The sequence below is a fragment of the Stomoxys calcitrans genome, chromosome 3, assembly GCF_963082655.1.
Source record: "Stomoxys calcitrans chromosome 3, idStoCalc2.1, whole genome shotgun sequence".
Classification (NCBI taxonomy): domain Eukaryota; kingdom Metazoa; phylum Arthropoda; class Insecta; order Diptera; family Muscidae; genus Stomoxys; species Stomoxys calcitrans.
The window spans coordinates 160,958,432-160,978,041 of NC_081554.1; the positions used below are offsets into that span (position 1 = coordinate 160,958,432).

Genomic DNA, 19,610 nt, shown 5'->3' on the forward strand with positions numbered 1-19,610 from the left:
GTCTTCTTCTTTTTCGTCGCTGTAGTTGTCGTAGTCTCGCCATCTCGCAATCACCTACGGTTGTATGGCTCCACCATCTGTGTGTGGTGTGTGTGTGTTTGGGCTCTCAGCAAACCAGAAAACCAAATAAAAAGAGAGAGCCAGTGAGTGAATGAACCAGAGTGCAATGTGTATATGTGTGCTAGCTAGTGTGATTAGCGGTGAGTGTGTGTGTGTGTGTGTTGGTTATACTTTTGTATCTTCTTATGGAATTTCAAAGTGTTTCATTTCTCATTGCGTTTCGTTACGCCTTTAAGTCTTAAAGGTTATCTACATCGCGGCACATATCCTACGATTTAGGGGGCTTCGTAAAAAATATACCATTGTCATCGGACCAGTGTGTGTGTGTGTGTATGTGTGTGCGAGAGTGTGTTATGAGGAAAAGAGCAGAAATTTATGTGTGTGGCTGGCTGAGAGAAATATTAAAGAGTAACAGTTAACTCCCACTCGGGGGGTTCACTTATAGTTTAAAGAAAACTTAAAAAATAATGAATTTTTATTTCTCAAAAATTTTATATATATTAAAATAATAGTTTTTTTTAATGTTGAAAATATATCTCTAGATATATTTTTTCTTTAACTGAGAGAGTCTCATTTGATTTTATCACTCTTGCCTTCATTCACTTGCTTGCTCTCTCTCTCTCTCTCTCGCCCTCTCTTTTTTGCTGTTGTTAATTGGATTCTCATTATGTTATCTCTTCTGTATTTTGACATTTATTGTTGTTTTTTTAATTTTATTTTCTTTATATTTTTCTTGACGTATATCTTTTTTTTTTAACAATTATTTTTATTCATTCTCGTTCCTCCCATAAAAAGAACGAAAAATTTGTATATTTTTTTTAATGAACACCCAGAAAAAACGCATACTAATGAAATTTATTCCGTTTTGAACGCAGTTTTTAGCTGACTCGTTGAATTCTAAACGAATTACTTTGCAAAGTAAAGTGAGGCAAGAAAAAATGTGTAAAAAAAATAAATAAGGAAAAAAAATATCGTCGTTATATGTTAACCCCCAACATAAATAAAAGAGGAAAAACCTGAGAAGAAAAATTCTTAAAAATACCACAACAACAAATTATTACAAAACAAAAAAAAATATATATTTAAATATTTACAAATGTTGAAATCTTACTTATAAAAAATATTATAAAACAAAAAAAAAGTGTTTAAAAAATTTTGTTAACAAATTAAAGAAAAAAATTCATATTGAAATCCCTGGAAAAATACAAAATAAAAATAATTCAAATTATATTAAAAAAAAAGTGTTAACAACTATAACAAGAAAACTTCTTCTAAACATATTGCAAAAGGTTTCAAAGCTGTTGAAAATAAATATATATATTGCACTACACTGAAAGAAATAAAATGTCTATATATTTATATTGAAAAAAAAAAAATATTTAAAAAATATTTGTAAAAATTTGAAAAAATCAAAGTGTTTATTTACAAATATATATTAATACTTTAAAAAATCAAGATTTAACAAATAAATGCTGCTCTTCATACAAACATATAAAAAAACATTCAACACCTAGAGCCAATTTATAGGAAAATGGGATTATATTTTGTCATACCTCCGGCTATGAACATCATCATCACTATGGATTCTTTATTCAAGCACCACAAATAATGGCAAATCTCATATGAACTACAATAAAAGGTAAGTTCTGAAAGCTAAATGAAAAAAAAAAAAATTTTCTGTGGATCCAAGTGGCATTAAAATAAAATAGAACACAATTTTTGTTTGTTTCTCTTTCGAGACGAGCTGAATGATCGGAGACCCTCTTTGCAAATGGGAAAGGATCGTTGAGCTAGGATCGGATACCCCTCTTTGCAAATGGGAAAGGATCATTGAGCTCGGATCGGAGACCCCTCTTTGCAAATGGGAAAGGATCATTGAGCTCGTCTCGAAAGAGAAACAAAAAAAAAAAAATTTACAATTTAATGATTTTCGCCTTGACAGGCGGGGAACTTGAAAATTTTTAAAACATAACATTTAGAAATATTTATAGAAAACAATCACCAGAACCTCAAAACATATGTAGCTGCTGAAGGCTAATCTGCAAATAGGTATATACCCTTACAGCAACTTTGTTAGTCGATATGGCTACAGACCGGAATCAAACAAATGACTTGTAGGGCTTATGAACAGTGGCGTGTTAAGCAACAGGTTCTCCCTGGCAAGGATTTTGTAGCCTGTTGAACTGATTTTTAACAAAATTCGTAGGGTTTGTTTTTGAGCTGAAAAATTGCGCCCTCTAGAGGTCGGAATCAAACCATGCTTGGTACGTATGTTAAAGGTCATAGCTCATGGAAGTCATTGGGCAAAATGTCATCCAAATCGCATTGCAATTGCGCCCTCTAGAGGCTCAAGAAGTCAAGATCCGATAACGGTTTAGACCGATCCAAACCATACTAGGCATGTATGGAGATCATTAAAGAAATGGAACTAAATTGCACTCTCTACATACTCAAGAAGTAAAATCGGCAGATCGATTTATATGGGAGCCATATCAGGTTTAACATTGATTCAAACCATGCTAAGCACGTATGTTGAAGGTCATAGGAGAAGTAATTTTGAAAAATTGCAGCCAAGTCGGCGCCCTCAAGAGGGCGCAATTGTTATCGCGCCCTCTTGAGGCTCAAAAAGTGCCATCGGGAGATCGTTTTATATGAAAGCTATACCCGATTTTAGACCGACTCAAATCGTACTAGGTACGTATGTCGCAGGTTATACGAAAAGTAATTTTTGCTCTTGTAGTCTTTAGGAAAGTCAATGTGTTATATGGAAAATAATACCAGGCAACTTGGATTGAACATCATCCGAGCCGCAGTTCAAAAGGAAATACTGTAGGGCTGTACCCAATAGCTTATAGAAGAAGAAGAAGTTGATATTTATGCGGGTTATTCCAATTTTGTTTACGATATGACATTGGGCTATGTCCTGTAGAACTAGGACGGGACCAACAAGACCATCCAATCAACTTTAGGGAGGAAGAGCTTTAAAGACTAGTAAAAATTGTACACCTTAATGGCAACTGAAATATGTTCGTATGCCCTAGCATGAGGTTTATTCTTAAATTTTGTTAAGAAAATACAACTTCTTCAGTATTCCAGCCCTTGTTTGGGCAAACAAAATTTTAAAATTTTTGCATTTTTGTATTGAGGGAAATTTTTTTTTGTATTTCTTTTAATACAAAACCAAATTCAACAAAACTTTCCACTAAAGTGAAAAAGTCGTTCAGGTGCCGAGAAGCTCTATACAAGTAACAGTTCGAAATTTCAGCGAAATCGGCAAATAAGTGTGCCGTTCATGTGATTAAGCTCTAATTGGGATGGCCGATCTTTATGACAGTTATATCTAAATAGGGACCAATCTGGACCATATTTGGGTTGGATGTCGGAAGTTTTAAAGCGGCTCTCTGTTTTAAATTTCAGCAATATTTGAGGCTTTTATGGTCTTTTGACCCTAAAACTGAATATCTGTCTCTATGACAGCTATATCTACATATAGTCCGGTCTGGACCATATTCGGTACAGATGTTAGGAGTCCTAATACAACTCACTGTTCCATATTTCAGCAAAGTCGAATAATAAATGCGTCTATCATAAGCCTAGGACCCAAAATCGGCATATCAGTCTATATGACAGCTATATCCAAATATGTTCTGATCTGGACCATCTCTGGTTCAGATATCGATGGGCCTGATAAAACTCATTGTTCTGCGTTTCAGCAAAATCGGGGTAATAAGTGCGTCTGTTATAGGCTTAAGACCCTAAAACGGCATATCGGTTAAAAGGGTAAAAAAAGTATATTTGATTAAAGTTCATTCTAAGTTTTATTAAAAATGCATTTACTTTCTTTTAAAAATCCGCAATTACTTTTTGGGCAACCCAATATATGTAAACATGGTCTGATATACGCCATATTCGGGTCGGATGTCTAGGCCCGGAGAAGGAATGCGCCTTCTATGGTCTTTTGACCCTAAAGCTGAAGATCAGTCTCTATGGCAGCTATATCTATAGCCTGATCTGCACCCAATTCGGGACAGAAGTTGGAAGCCTTGTTACAACTCATTCTTCCAAATTTCACCAAAGTCGGGTAATAAATGCGCCTGTTATAGGCCTAAGACCCAAAATCGGCAGATCGGTCTATATGACAGCTATTGGGTTGCCCAAAAAGTAATTGCGGATTTTTTTTTTTTTTTTAAAAACCGCAATTACTTTTTGGGCAACCCAATATATTCAAATATGTTCTGATCTGGACCAATTTTGGTTCAGATATCGCCAGGCCTAATTAAAATCAGACTTAAGACGCTTAATTTGTGTATCGGTCTATATAGAAGCTATATGTGAACATGGTACGATATATACCATATTCAAGTCGGATATCGAGGCCCTTAGTGCCACTCACTGTTTCAAGTTTCAGCAAAATCTGAGCATGAGTGCACCTTTTATGATCTTTAGAACCTAAAGCTAAAGATCGGGATTGAGATATTGAATTGAAATTTTGCACAGTGTAGTATTTCTTCTATACGCACGTTATGTTCTGGAATGGGCCACATCGGACTATATTTAGATATTGCTCTCATATAATCCGATCTCCAGATTTGACTTCTTAAGCAACTGGAAGCCACAATTTTTGCCCGATTTGGTTAAAATTTGGCACATACAGTTCAGTTACGGTTTACAACCACTGTGCTAAGTACGATTCAAATCGTTGTATAACCTGATATAGGTCTCATATAAACTGCACATAGTGTTTTCTTATGATTTTCAACAACTGATTTAAGTACGGTCCACATCGGTGTGTAACCTGATATAGCTCCCATATAAACCGATCTCCCGATTTGACTTCTTGAGTCCTTACAAGTCGCAATTTTTGTCCCATTTGGCTTAAATTTTGCATGCGGTGTTCTGGTACAACTTCCTGTGCCAAGTAAGGTCCAAATCAGTCTATTACCTGATATTAATTGCAAATTTTGACCATGAACATTACACTAAGGAACAGGGGCAAACTTTTTGTATCGAAAATCAAACCAAATATCAAATGTTGCTAAAATTGTTCTTCATGACCACCACTGTTATTTTTAGTGAAAATGTATGGGGTCCCGTAATATCCTCATTACGTGACCCTCAGTTTACAAAGCTGCCATTTACGAAAAGGTATTTCGTCCTATCTGTGCCACTTTATACTCTCGATCGTCTTGACATTCTAAGTCGAAGTCATGTCCGTCCGTCTCTCCGTCCGTCTTTCGACATCACCCTAACTTTCGAAGTAGTAAAGCTGGACGCTGCACAAATGCTTCCTATTTGTTAGGTCGGTTAAGATTGCCAATGGGTCACAAAAGTATATATTTTGATATAGCTGCTGTATAAACCGATCTTAGGTCTTGACTTCTTGAACCTCTAGATGGTGCAATTCTATCAGATTTGGCTAAAATGTTCTATGAAGTGTTTATTATACCCTCCACAATAGGATGGGGGTATACTTATTTCGTCATTCTGTTGGTAACTACTCGAAATATTCGTCTGAGACCCCATAAAGTATATATTGGGTTGCCCAAAAAGTAATTGCGGATTTTTCGTATAGTCGCCGTTGACAAATTTTTTCACAGCTTGTGACTCTGTAATTGCATTCTTTCTTCTGTCAGTTATCAGCCGTTACTTTTAGGTTGCTTTAGAAAAAAAGTGTAAAAAAAGTATATTTGATTAAAGCTCATTCTAAGGTTTATTAATAATGCATTTACTTTCTTTTAAAAAATCCGCAATTACTTTTTGGGCAACCATATTCTTAATCGTCGTGACATTTTATGTCGATCTAGCCATGTCCGTCCATCCGTCGGTTCGTCCGTTCACGCTACAGTCTTTAAAAATACAGATATTGAGTTGAAACTTTGCACAGATTCTTTTTTTTTGTCCATAAGCAGGTTAAGTTCAAAGATGGGCTATATCGAACTATATCTTGATATAGCCCCCATATATACCGATCCGCCGATTTAGGGTCTCAGACCTATAAGAGCGACATTTATTATCCGATTTTGCTGAAATTTCGGACAGTGAGTTGTGTTAGGCTCTACGACATCTTTCTGCAATTTGGCCCAGATCGGTCCAGATTTGGATATAGCTGCCATATAGACCGATCTCTCGATTTAAGGTTTTTGGGCCATATAAAGCGCATTTATTGTCCGATGACGCTAAAATTTGGGACAGTGAGTTGTGTTAAGCCCTTCGACATCCCTCGTCAATTTGGCCCTGATCGGTTCAGATTTTGATATAGCTGCCATATAGACCGATCTCTCGGTTTCAGGTTTTGGGGCCATAAAAGGCGCATTCATTGTCCGATGTCGCTGAAATTTGTGACAGTGAGTTGTGTTAGGCTCTTCGACATTCTTCTTCAATTTGGCTCAGATCGGTCCAGATTTGGATATAGCTGCCATATAGACCGATCCTCCGACTGAGGGTCTAAGGCGCATAAAAGCCACATTTATTATCTGATTTAGCTGAAAATTGGGACAGTGAGTTGTGTTGGGTCCTTCTACATCTTTCGTCAATTTGGCTCAGATCTGTTAAGATTTGGATATAGCTGCCATATAGACCGATCTCTCGATTTAAGGTTTTGGTCCCATAAAAGGCGCATTTATTGTCCGATTTCGCCGAAATTTGAGACAGTGAGTAAGATTAAGCCCCTTAACATTCTTCGTCAATTTGGCCGAAATCGGTCTAAATTTGAATATAGATGCCATATAGACCGATCCTCCGATTGAGGATATTAGGCCCATAATAGCCACGTTTATTATCCAGTGAGTGGTGTTAGGCCCTTCGATATCCTTCTTCAAGTTGTTCCAAATCGGTTCAGATTTAGATATAGCTGTCATATAGACCGATCTCTCGATTTAAGGATTTAGGCTCGTAAAAGGCGGATTTATTGTCCGAAGTCGCCGAAATTTGGGACAGTGTGTTAAGTTAAGCCCCTCGACTTACTTCTGCTATATGGTAGAGATCGGCTCAGATTTGCATATAGCTGCCATATGGACCGATCTTTCGATTTATGGTTTTGGGCTCATAAAAGGCGCATTTATTGTCAGATTTCGCCGAAATTTGGGACAGTGACTTATGTTAGTTTTTTCGACATCCGCGTCGTATATGGTTCAGATCGGTTCGTTTTGAGATATAGATTCGACCCGGCCGAACTTAACGCCTTTTTATAAAATCGGTTATAAAATCTTATTGAGATTCCATTGCAGGATATTGTCTGGCTTTAAATTATTGTTTGTGGCCACCGTAGCGCATAGGTTAGCATGTCCGCCTATGACTCTGAATGCCTGGGTTCGAATCCCGGCGGGACCATCAGAAAAAATTTTCAGCGGTGGCTTTCCCCTCCTAATGCTGGCAACATTTGTGAGGTACTATGCCATGTAAAACTTCTCTCCAAAGAGGGCTATAAAAACGGAGGCCCCCTATCATTGAGCTTAAACTTGAATTGGACTGCACTCATTGATAGGTGAGAAATTTTCCCCTGTTCCTTAGTGTAATGTTCATGGGCAAAATTTGCATTTAAATCATTGTTTAATGCGTTCTATTCAAAGAATAGTATAATACAACCTACTTTTGTTGGAATGGTTGTAAGTCACCATGTACCATTTGGCATCTCCCGCTGATGATTTTTCTTTACTCAACAATTTTTTTTTTGTTGAATTGAATTTCGAAAAAAATATATATTTCTGAAATTGAACAAATTTCTCTATGAAAATTTTATTTTTTCGACAATTTGACAAACTCTAATGTTTATTGCATATGGTTCTACTGTTGCTTCCATTGTTGTCAATAAACGTACCTATCTCTGTGTTTGCCTTAGAAACTACTTTTCTAAATAAATCTCAATTCCTTGATTATTTGCACTTGATTTTTCTTCGTAAACCAAGTACGGACAGTCCGTTCGCTCGACAAATGTTCCAAAGCCAGTTGTTTTGTGTTTGATGTACAATGTGTGTCCACACTGGTGTTGTAATTCATCATCAGTCGTCCATTCATCCATCTAATTATCCATTTATAAGAAACTAGCCATCCTGGGTTGGGTGTTGGTAACATCTGTCGTTCAAGTCATGACACTTTTTTTTCCATGTGACTCTTCAACGAAATCATTGTTCGTAGAGCTGGCGTTGAGCAAATATTCCTATTTTTTTTTTTTTTGGTATATTAGAAAACATTAGAAGAATGTTTAAATGGCTGTAACTAAGGTGGTTTCGCTGGGAGCTAGTCCCAAAAACAAAAAAAAAAATACCAAAAAATCCTGCCAGTATTTATAGCAAACAAACAAACAAACAAATGTAGGGAACAGCAAATAGTAACCAAAACAGCACCAAATATATGGACAAAGATTAATTTACAAGTGGTATTGCTGTTGTTTTTGTGTTTGTGTTTGTATTTCTTGTTCTTGTTATTTGTTCTGTGTTGTTATGCTGCGCTCAACATTATATCCATGGAAATTTGGACACACACTGTTTTCCCGGGAATCTGTAGTCGACACGCGTCCTTCTTTTTATTGTACTTCTTTCATTGTTTTTTTTTTGAGACAGACATAAAATGTGTTACAGTATTGTGCCTAAATCCAAAAAAAAAAAAAAAAAACAAAAAAAAACGAAGCTCAATTGGAAATGATTATTTTCATTTAAATTATTTTTCCCTTTTTTTGAAGAGCCACTTCACAACACGGGTATTGTAGAACAAAGGGATATTCACAATAATATCATGGAGTTATCTTTGATATTAGGAGGTGGATAACTTGAAAAACGTGGGTGCTTCAGGTAAAGTAGCAATGTAAAATGTTTGTAATATAAAATGTGAAGTGGTATGCAAAGTGGTTCAAAATACCTAAAAATGGGTGAAAAAAAGTCCACAAAATTCTGAACTTGTGTCAGAGGATGTCTGTCTTTGGTAAACCGTTTTGCTGATAAGAACAAATTTTGAAACAATCCCATCCCTAATACGAAAAAATAACTGCTATCCTATACCTCTAAGACTATACCATCGATACAATCCCTCTCAGACTATACAGACTGAACTACCGTTTCATACCCCTCTCTTGTTCTCTTCGTTCCTAAACTCAACAGAGAGTTTAAACAAGCCCTAAGCTTTGTAAAATGTTTGTAATATAAAATGCAAAGTGGTATGCAAAGTGGTTCAAAATATCTAAAAATGGGTGAAAAAAAGTGCACAAAGTTTGAACTTATGTCAGAGGTTGTCTGCCTTCTTACGTAACCCATTTTGATGATAAGAAAACCTTTTTGAAACAATCCCATCCCTAATACGAAAAAATAACTGCTATCCTATACCTCTAAGACTATACCATCGATACAATCCCTCTCAGACTATACAGACTGAACAACCGTTTCATGCCCCTCTCTTGTTCTCTTCGTTCCTAAACTCAACAGAGAGTTTAAACAAGCCCTAAGCTCTGTAAAATGTTTGTAATATAAAATGCAAAGTGATATGCAAAGTGGTTCAAAATACCTAAAAATGGGTGAAAAAAAAGTCCACAAAGTTCGAACTTATGTTATGAGCACTATAAAGTATGGTAGAGGCTGTCTGCCTTCTTACGTAACCCATTTTGATGATAAGAAAACCTTTTTGAAACAATCCCATCCCTAATACGAAAAAATAACTGCTATCCTATACCTCTAAGACTATACCATCGATACAATCCCTCTCAGACTATACAGACTGAACAACCGTTTCATGCCCCTCTCTTGTTCTCTTCGTTCCTAAACTCAACAGAGAGTTTAAACAAGCCCTAAGCTCTGATAACAAATGTTTTTGCTAATCACTCAAAATCACACACACACACACGCACACACACAGTCGCCACACTATTATATCAAGCATGTAACTCGAGTTAAGCTTGATTTCGTGTATGTGTCACCCATTATTATTTGGCTGGGCTTAGAAATGACATATCTAAGTTTGTTTTTTTTTTGCTGTGAGAGCTTAAGTGGGTTTGAGTATGCCAGGCAGACATACCCAACATATGATTAAGTGTTACCCTGTGTGGCAGAGTAGTCATTCATATGTGGCTGAGAGGGAGAGCAAAATTTCTGCATATATTTGTATGTACCCACCATTCATTCAGCTGTAATGAGTTCGCGTTTGCTGGTGTGTTGTATAAATACTAGTTTCTTGTTGTTTTTGTTGTTGCTGTATTTTTTTTTTGTTTTTGGTCGCACGTCACCCATTAATTATGCCTTGTTGAATTTACTTATTTTTAAGGTTTTTGCTTTATTTTAAATTTAATTTTTTTGTTGTTTTTTTGGTCGACGCTCACATGTCCATTTCCTTGGTGTGCATTGTTGTTGGTTTTTGTTTTTGTTGTATGTTTCTTCATTGGTGCTACTGTCATGCTGTGCTCATTACCTGTGTGATTGTCGGCTGTTAGGTAGTGGCTGTTTAACAGTGTTGCCACTTAAAAGAAAAATAGGCTTACTACGATTTGTTGGTAAAGATGGTGAAATAAAATAAGGCCGAATAAAAATAAGTTGATATGGTCAGATTCAATTATATCGGGCAACATATATAATTGGAACCGGGAAATGGTTACACCCAGAGAAAAGTTGATACCAAACGTGCTCATTTCAGTATATTGTACAGTATTGATAGTAAAGCAACACCGTTTGGTACAAAAACAATATCGGATGGTATGGATGCACCATTAAATGATTAGTACCCTTTGGTACTAGCCATATTACCTAACTGGTATTGGTTTTAATACCAATCTGTTATGGGTTTTAGCACAATGCCGTTATTGATTTTTGTACCAAACCGTTATTGCTTATTCCATCCCCTAATGGACCAAAGAAGCGCAGAGGTTAGCATGTCCGCCTATGTCGCTGAACGCCTGGGTTCGAATCCTGGCGACTAGCCGTTGGTAGGTTGTAGTTGTTCATTGCGAAAACGCCTTTATGAGATTGGGTTGCCCAAAAAGTAATTGCGGATTTTTTAAAAGAAAGTAAATGCATTTTTAATAAAACTTAGAATGAATTTTAATCAAATATACTTTTTTTACTTACTTACTTTTTGGGCAACCAAATATAAGTACAACACTTACCAAGCTCGACACCTTGTCTGCTAGCAGTTGTTTTTCCAATGCATGTATTGTGCATTGTAGTGGCAGACTTTTTTCTACACAACTACACTACTCCCATGGCATACTTATGTCTCTGTGCATTTTCGTGAGTTGTGTGCGTTTACTACGAATGTTCAGGTTTGAATCCCGGCTGGGCTTCGCCGAATTTTATTTTTTAAGTTTTTTTGCTTGTTAAGGCGAATATCATTTCCGATTCATAATTCTCATTTTTATTAGTCTCTTGAGACGAGCTTTAATGATCATGATGCCCTCAATCAATTGCGCCCTCTACAGGCTCAAGAAGTCAAGATCCAAGCTCGGTTTATATGGCAGCTATATCAGGTTATGGACTAATTTATACCATACTTGGCAAAGTTGTTAGAAGTCTTTCTTCAACTTTCTTTCAAAATTTCAACCAAATCGGATATAAATTGCGCCCTCTAGAAGCTCAAGAAGTCTAATCGGTAGATCGGTTTATATGGCAGCTATATCGGGTTATGAACCGATTTAAACCATACTTGGCACAGTTGTTAGAAGTAATTCCTCAAATCGGATAATAAATGCGCCCTCTAGAAGCTCAAGAAGTCTAATCGGGAGATCGGATTATATGATAGCTATATCAGGTTATAAACCGATGTCAACCATAGTGAGTGTAAAATTTACGACGATTTTGCCACTTCAGTCCATCTATCGCATAATATTTGCGGAATAGGAGTTTATATGGGACACCGATTTGGGCCGCACTTGGCATGGCTGTTGGAAATCATAGCAAAACTTTATGTCCAAATCGGATGGTTATTGGTCCTTCTAAAGGCAGGTTTATGTGGCAGCTATATCAGCTTACTAACGGATTTGAACCATATTAGACGCAGTTGTTAGACGTCAATACAAAACTCCTCACGTGAAATTTCAGCAAAATAGGATAAGACTGGCGCCCTCTAGAGCCTCAAACATCAAATTTGGCGATCGGTTTAAAGGGGAGCTATATCCGGTTGTAAACCTATGTAGACCATACTAGGCACGGCATTCATATCAAAATTTTAACTTACATATCAATCAACACGACAACTCTGATCATAAACCTTCCCAATATTAGGTGGGTTCGTGTATTTATGAATTCCACCCAGGATTTGTTCTGAGCCTTTCTCAGCTCGTCCTTATATTTTCTTAGCTCAGATGTCCCAATCGTGTGGTGTTGTTGTGGCTTTTGCTCTGTTGAAAAGTTTTCTGCAGGCCTTCCTTAGACCAACCAGCTCTGGGGTCTACCACGGTGGTCGCTGTTTGCCTCTAGGCTTTGCACTAGGACATGCTGACACAAGCGAGTCATTCAGGACCTTCGTAATTCGTTTGACCATTATGCCTATATACTCCGTATTTTCCACTTCCTTTTCTGGTCTAGAAGAGATAGACATGCAGAATTTGTGCCGAAATTTATCCCAATCCGCCTTTCTTCTGTTTAGCCGAGGGACCACTTCTGGGGTATTTTCTCCAAGGCTGACTCTAATATAACGGTGATCAGAGAAGCTGTGGTCATCATCCCAGTCGCATATTTCTCTACTTATATCTTTCGATACAAAGGTAATATCTAGTACCTCCTGCCTGTTCCTGGTAATAAAGGTCGGTTTATCCCCTTTAATACAAATCACCTACTACTGGGTCTTCAGTGCTTAGCGACGGAAGAAGAAAAACATTTAGACTACTCTTTACAAGAATACAGGCTCTGTGTCTTCCATTCCCCGTACCCTTGAGAAGTTTAAATCCCGGAATTCTTAGTCCACGAACCATTCCTCCACACACCCATGGTTCCTGGATAAGAACCACATCAAATCACCCCGCCATCAGGAGGACCTTTAGTGCCGCCGAAGTGGCCTTACACGATGGTAGAGATTTATCTGTAGAAACCGGACCAATGTCAGGATTCAGAACATCCAACACTGTTGTGTTAGCCTCGTCTTACGATTCCACCAGGAACTCATCCTCACAAGATTCGTTAGATCTTGTCATGATGAGCATCCGTACGCATCCAGTGGCGGGTGAGAAAGCTGTTGAACCACTCTTCCTCAGGACACTAGATACTTGCGGCATGGACGATTCCTCCTTAGATGCTTCACTAGCTGCTGCTGTCAAAGTACTTTTTGAGTTCCGTGCTTACCCGCTGGCGCACACCTTGAGCCCAGTCCAAATGGGTGACCCACCCACACAGTGGCTTTTCGGGTCCCGTTTCGATGTCATACCCCCTGTCTCGATTGTGGTAGGGTGATTTTCAGTCTCCTGCAATCCGCCAGACTTTAGCGATGTTATCGATAGTTCCTCAGGCAAGTGTTCAGCAACAACTGCTGAGTCGTATCCTGATTCCCCAATCCCACCGATTCTACAGACTTTCAGTTTCAACTTGTTGAATCCGTAGGAAACAACCCCTTCAGACTTGTTAAGGTCTGGAAGAAAGCTGGAGTTTAGTACTAATACTGCGTGTCTCCGGTCAGCATCAGCCTCATCCAATATACCTGTATCGGCCCCGATACCAGCCTGCATTGCCACAAACTGGAGGAGACCCAGTAAATTCCGCAAGGCCATCGGAGTATACTGATGACAGTCCATTGACTACCCCTCTCCAATTATTTCTAGGTATGCAGCCCTGTTCTTCTGCCTTGTCGACAATTGCCATCAAGAAACTTTCCCAAGCTACATTGGCAAAGGTTCTTGGACCCATCTTACTTAGTTCTTTTAGGCATGGAATGCCCTCCAGGATTCCGAATCTAGACGTGTAGTCTTTGGCGTAACCTGTGCAGCGAATTCCCGAGCCCAATTTAGGGAGTCTCTCTCCCTATCAGTATGAGTCTTAGGATCATTCGCACCAAGCCTCTCAATAAATCTGAGAGCGATGCGTCTTCTATTATTCGAACTTTTGAAAGAGAATTTTGAAGAGTTTTGGTTTGCCAGGAAGACCGATGGCCTAGGCAAATTATGTGCATGCGAAGAAAGAATAGGTTCGGTCTTGTTCTTAAGACTCGAACCAGGCGTCTTCGTCAAAAGCCCCGCTGACCAGTCGTCAAACGCCTAGTGGAGCCTGGAGCAGCCGCTCCGCCAGTCGACGTTTCAGTAGCAGACAACATGCTGCGTTCTGATACCACCCCAGCAGCTGTTGGGTCTTTGGGGTCCATTCAAAGCCTACTCCCGGACTCTAGATCTGCCGCCCCACTGAAAAAAGACGCAGATATCAACCGCCTAATGGATACCTCTATCCCAGCTATCCTTGAGTGACTTAAATTTTTCTTGCAAAAATAATGACCTATTACGAGTTACAGGGATATTCTTGCGGAGTGAATAACAAAACGTCCGCTCCACTCATTGGTTCAAACAAGAATAAAAAAGGTTGTGCTTACTCTCCTGCACATTTTTACTGATAAAGTACGCTAACAGACCTATTGATTGTTTTTTTGGCTAGTTGGAGTCGAAACAAACCTAATTTTGTTTACATATATGTGAATGTTTTCAATGAATTTTTGCTCGAATAGTCTGTCATCTCACAGTATCTTTTGAATGGCAAAATTTGTTCGTTTTGACTCTGAGATTGACCGACAACCACCATTAATGTCGTTGATATTTGAAGCTGTTGTTGTTGTGGTTTTTGCCATTTTGCCAAACGAGTAGATTTGTTTTATTGCGTACTCATGCTCATTCTCAGCTTCGCCGCAGCATTCACTTGTGTTCGTATTCTAAGCACCCATCGTTAAGGCAAAGATCTCTGGGGAGGGAGAACCCTCTCTCTCTCTCTTTTTCACTGTCTCTCTTTTACAGTAAAGCACTATAAGTTGTTGTTGTTCTTGGTCTTTTCGCTGTTTTAATTGACCATCAACGAGTACAACAACAATAACCACAACATCATCATCATCATCACCGTCAGATAACAAGAATCACTAACGTCATTTACAGCCAGATCACCACAAAGTTTTCAAAGATTTTTAACATGTCTTTATCTCTCAAAAACAATGTTGAGAATTAAAAAAAAAACTAAATAAAATAAACTTAAAATTAGCAACAACAATATGTCTCGTGATGTGATGATGTTGTTGTTGTTTTTATCAAAATAAAATGAACCATAGAACGTGATTTTCTGTTCTTCTCGTTTAAAGACACTTAAAACAACAACAACAACAACTACGCATTTGTTATAGGAGACAAGGCAATGTGTGGGAGTAGTGCCGGAAGGGCGTTTTAGTTTTTATTTTAGTCTTTTAGAGATTTATTAATAATTTTTGAGTAAATAAAAAAAATTTTGAGTGTTATCAGAAGCATAGTTGATTTTTGAATAGGGCGAAAAAGAAATTATGAATTTTTTGGGGTTGATAAAGAAAAGTGTCATTTGAAATCTACCAAATTTCGGATGCAATTTTGTAAAAATTTTAACAAAAATGTGATTTAACTGCAAATCGGTTAAAATGGGGACAATATCTATTTGAGAATTTATCTGCTGAAGGTGCAGCTAATCGAATTGAGGCATCTAAGGGCTTAGAAGGAAAAATCAAATTCCCTTTGATATACACTGACGTTCACCAGTGTAGAACCACTGTAATATTGGCTAAAGAAAGCATTATATCTAAAAATGGGGAAGAGTACTTGGATTTTATTTTATAAAATTTGTGAAAGAGACGCCACTCACTGCTACCAGAAACAAAAATTTGCTCTATATTCAGTATGACAGTACCTTTTGGTGTTTTATGGCGTAAAGTCAAAATATTTGATATTTTAAGTGTTTCATCAGGATAGAACCACATTAAGTTTATCGAAACCTTTTGGGAAATGAACATTGACACCTCGAAAAGTAATTATAAACTAACAAGTAAAAGGGTGCTAGGTTCGGCCGGGCCGAATCTTGGGAACCCACCACAATGGATTCTACTAAAATATGGGAGCTATATCTAGTTATACAACGAATTGGACCGTAGTTGGCGCAAAATTTCAGCAAAAAGGGACAAAAATTGCGGCTTACAAGGGGTCAGGAAGTCAAATCGGGAAATAGGTTTATATGGGAGCTATATCAGGTTTTAGACCGATTTGGACCGTACTTGCCACAGTTGTTGGGAGTCATAACAAAACACCACATGCAAAATTTCAGCAAAAACGGACAAAAATTGCGGATTACAGGGGCTCAAAAAGTCAATTCCGGGGATCGGTTTATATGGGAGCTATATCCAAATCTTAACCGATATGTCCCATTTGCAATCGCCAATGACCTACATCAATATTAAGTATCAGTGCAAAACTTCAAGCGGCTGGCTCTACGCGTTCGACCGCTATTTATACTTTATGGAGTCGTAGATCAATATTTCAACATTAAAATTTAGTTCCCTCAATAACCGCAAGGTGTACAAACAAATGGAAAATAGTAAGGCGATGAGACCGGTCTCAAGTGAGAGCTAGGGAAGCCTAGTTTCCTATACATATGCACACATTTTCCAAATAATCGTCTAACTATCGAATTTTAGGCAAAAACTTGAAAAAATTACCCAAAAGACTCGAAAAGTCAAGTTTGCGTGAACCACTGTGCGAAAACGGAAAATAGTAAGGCGATGAGACCGGCATCAAACGACAGCTAGTGAAGCCTAGTTTCCTATACATATGCAAACATTTTGAAATGTTTTGAAATTTACTTTTTTATGAACAAATACCTTTTTTTTATTAATTAATTGCCTACAAAGTTCCTTAACAGTGTTCTGCTAATGGTAACTTAACAGAGGACTGTTAAGTCAGTGGTTTGTGTCTCCACTAGTTAAATTCGGAATTTATCTTCACTCACATAAAAATATTTCTACAGCTAAATCGCTAAAAAAAGCGGGCCTTGGCCAAATTTTGTTTTGAATTTTATTAAAAGAGGGTAAAGCTGTGATTAAGAGAGCAAATGGTGTACATACACTGCTCTAAAGCCCCAGGACAAAGGAAAATGTCTTAGAATTACCTAAAATTTATTGCATTCTACGGCTAAAATTAAGGATTTGGCCTCAGCTACTACAAGTAAATGCACTGTTAGAGGTACTGTATGAGTGCTGGTCATCTAAAGCTTCGAAAACTATTGAAAAAACCATCAAAATCGTTGGCCAGTCCGGCCCATTGTGATACCCTGGAAGACCACCATAGCGCAGAGGTTATCATGTCCAACTATGGCGCCGAACGCTTAGGTTAAAGTTCTGACGTCAGAACAATTTTCAGCTATGATTTTCCCTTTACTAATGCTAGCGTCATTTGTGAGGTACTCTGTCATGTTAAAACTTTTGTTACCAAGTGCCAAACATTGGTACTCCGCATCTGTGCACGCATGACACCGTGTTGAAGATCTCATCGCATTCCTCGTCGAATCAAGCCCGTCTTATTCACATGTCTAAGAAGACGATCCAGAGACACATCGATAAGTTCGCCGAAAATCCGTCTCCTTAGGATGGAAAGCCTATGCCCCTGTAGACCCGGACATGAGCAGAGCAGGTGTTCGATCATACTCTCCTCATACCCATCAAGACATGGTCCATAGTAGACGTAGTAGACGCGCGGCCATATGGCCTATCGCGCATTGTCCGATTACACCCAGTGTTGCCACTCAAGAAAATTATTTCCAAAATTTAAGAAAAATCCTATCAAACCCGGCCAAAACCTGTCAAATGTTGTAGAAACCAAAAATGTTGTACATGTTTTTATACCCACCACCATTGAGCGATTCCATTTGCGACACATTAAACTATAAATTTTCGAACCTACAAGAAATTTCGGATTTAGGAGGACCTAGACATGTCCGTCCGTCTGCTTTTTGAAATCACTCTACAGCCTAAAGTTCCAAGATGGCCTATATCTTCATATATTGGTTGCCCAAAAAGTAATTGCGGATTTTTTAAAAGAAAGTAAATGGATTTTTAATAAAACTTAGAATGAACTTTAATCAAATATACTTTTTTTACACTTTTTTCTAAAGCAAGCTAAAAGTATCAGCTGATAACTGACAGAAGAAAGAATGCAATTACAGAGTCACAAGCTGTGAAAAAAATTTGTCAACGCCGACTATATGAAAAATCCGCAATTACTTTTTGGGCAACCCAATAGCCTTAAGTCGATCTCCTGATAAGAAACCTTGAGTTCATAAAAGTCATATTTTGGCTGTAATGATGTCCAACAACTGTGTCTAGTATGGCCCATATCGGTTCATAACCTGATATAGCTCCCCTATTAAACCGATCTACCGATTATATTTCTTGAGCCTGACATTTTTCCACAATGACTTCCATTTCGATATCCAACAGCCAATCCAAGTATGGCCCCAATCGGTTCATAACTTGGTATAGCTCTTATAACATAGCAATTCCTATCCATTATCCTTTGTTTGCATATAAAGTTACGGCCTGACTGAACTTGCTTTTATTTGCTCAGTGCAATTGAAGTCAGCCTCCCAACTTATCAACCTACCAAGAAAAAAAACCTTCCAATTTTGGTAGAAACTTTATAAAATTGGCAACACTGGTTAAGACTAATCAGTAATCATACTCATACTCATCATCAGTAATCATACTCATACTCCCTCGTCCCTCTCCGGTCAACAGCAAGCTAGAGTGTCCTGGCAATCCGACAACAATCTACAGTCTCGTACCTAACCACCGTCTCCGCACTGGCCATCTCCTGTGTCTCCGTTCAGTAGTTCGACAAAAGGCACGTGTGTGCAAGACCAACTACAGGTCTGCCTGCCGCAGAGGTTTCCCCTCTGGACATACTTGTCCGCCTTTTCATTTCCCAGATCACCGATGTGTCCCAGAACCTAGACTTACATAACGTCATAAACCAGGAGCCCGTTCAGGCCCTCCAAATACTCCGCCATGCACTTCGACCTTATCGCTTCATGCCTATAAAAATGGCGCTGTCAATTTAGTATGGACTAATTATGCATGGTATTGATTTAACACCAAATGGTATTAAAATTAATGTGAGCACTAGAAAGTATTGGCGAAGTAACGTTTTGTTATACTCACCACCAAAGGATGAGGGTATATTTATTTTGTCATTCCGTTTGCAACACATCGAAATATTTATTTCCGAGCTCATATAATCCTCGTAAAATTCTAAGACTATCCGGCTGTCTGTCTATTTGCCCGCCTTCTGTTGAAATCGCGCTACAGTCTTTAAAAATAAAGATATTGAGCTCAAACTTAGCATGGCCTTTCAGTCAGAGGTCTGTGCCATTACAGTAGCCGCAGTAGAAATTCCGCTGGGGGATTTGCAAATGCAAATTTGCCTATGTACATTCCATTAAGGAACATGGGTAATTTTCTCACATATCAATGAGTGCCCTCCAAATCAAGATTAAGCTCAATGATAAGGCGTCCCCTTTTTATGGCCGAGTCCGAACGGCGCGCCTCGGCGAGACACCTCTTAAGGAGAAGTTTTTACTTGGTCAAGTACCTCACAAATGGCACCAGCA

The 19,610-nt window shown here is 38.2% G+C and overlaps 1 protein-coding gene across 3 annotated transcripts in view; it reads left to right on the top strand.

Annotated features, from left to right (window-relative positions):
- The first annotated feature begins 1,239 nt into the window (after positions 1 to 1,239).
- The window catches only part of LOC106092615 (serine-rich adhesin for platelets), a 536,371-nt gene continuing 518,000 nt past the window's right edge, over positions 1,240 to 19,610 (top strand). For all 3 annotated transcript variants that reach the window (XM_059364612.1, XM_059364614.1, XM_059364613.1), the window contains exon 1: positions 1,240 to 1,699. The gene's annotated coding sequence lies outside the window, so the exon portion shown is untranslated. The remainder of the gene's footprint in view (positions 1,700 to 19,610) is intronic.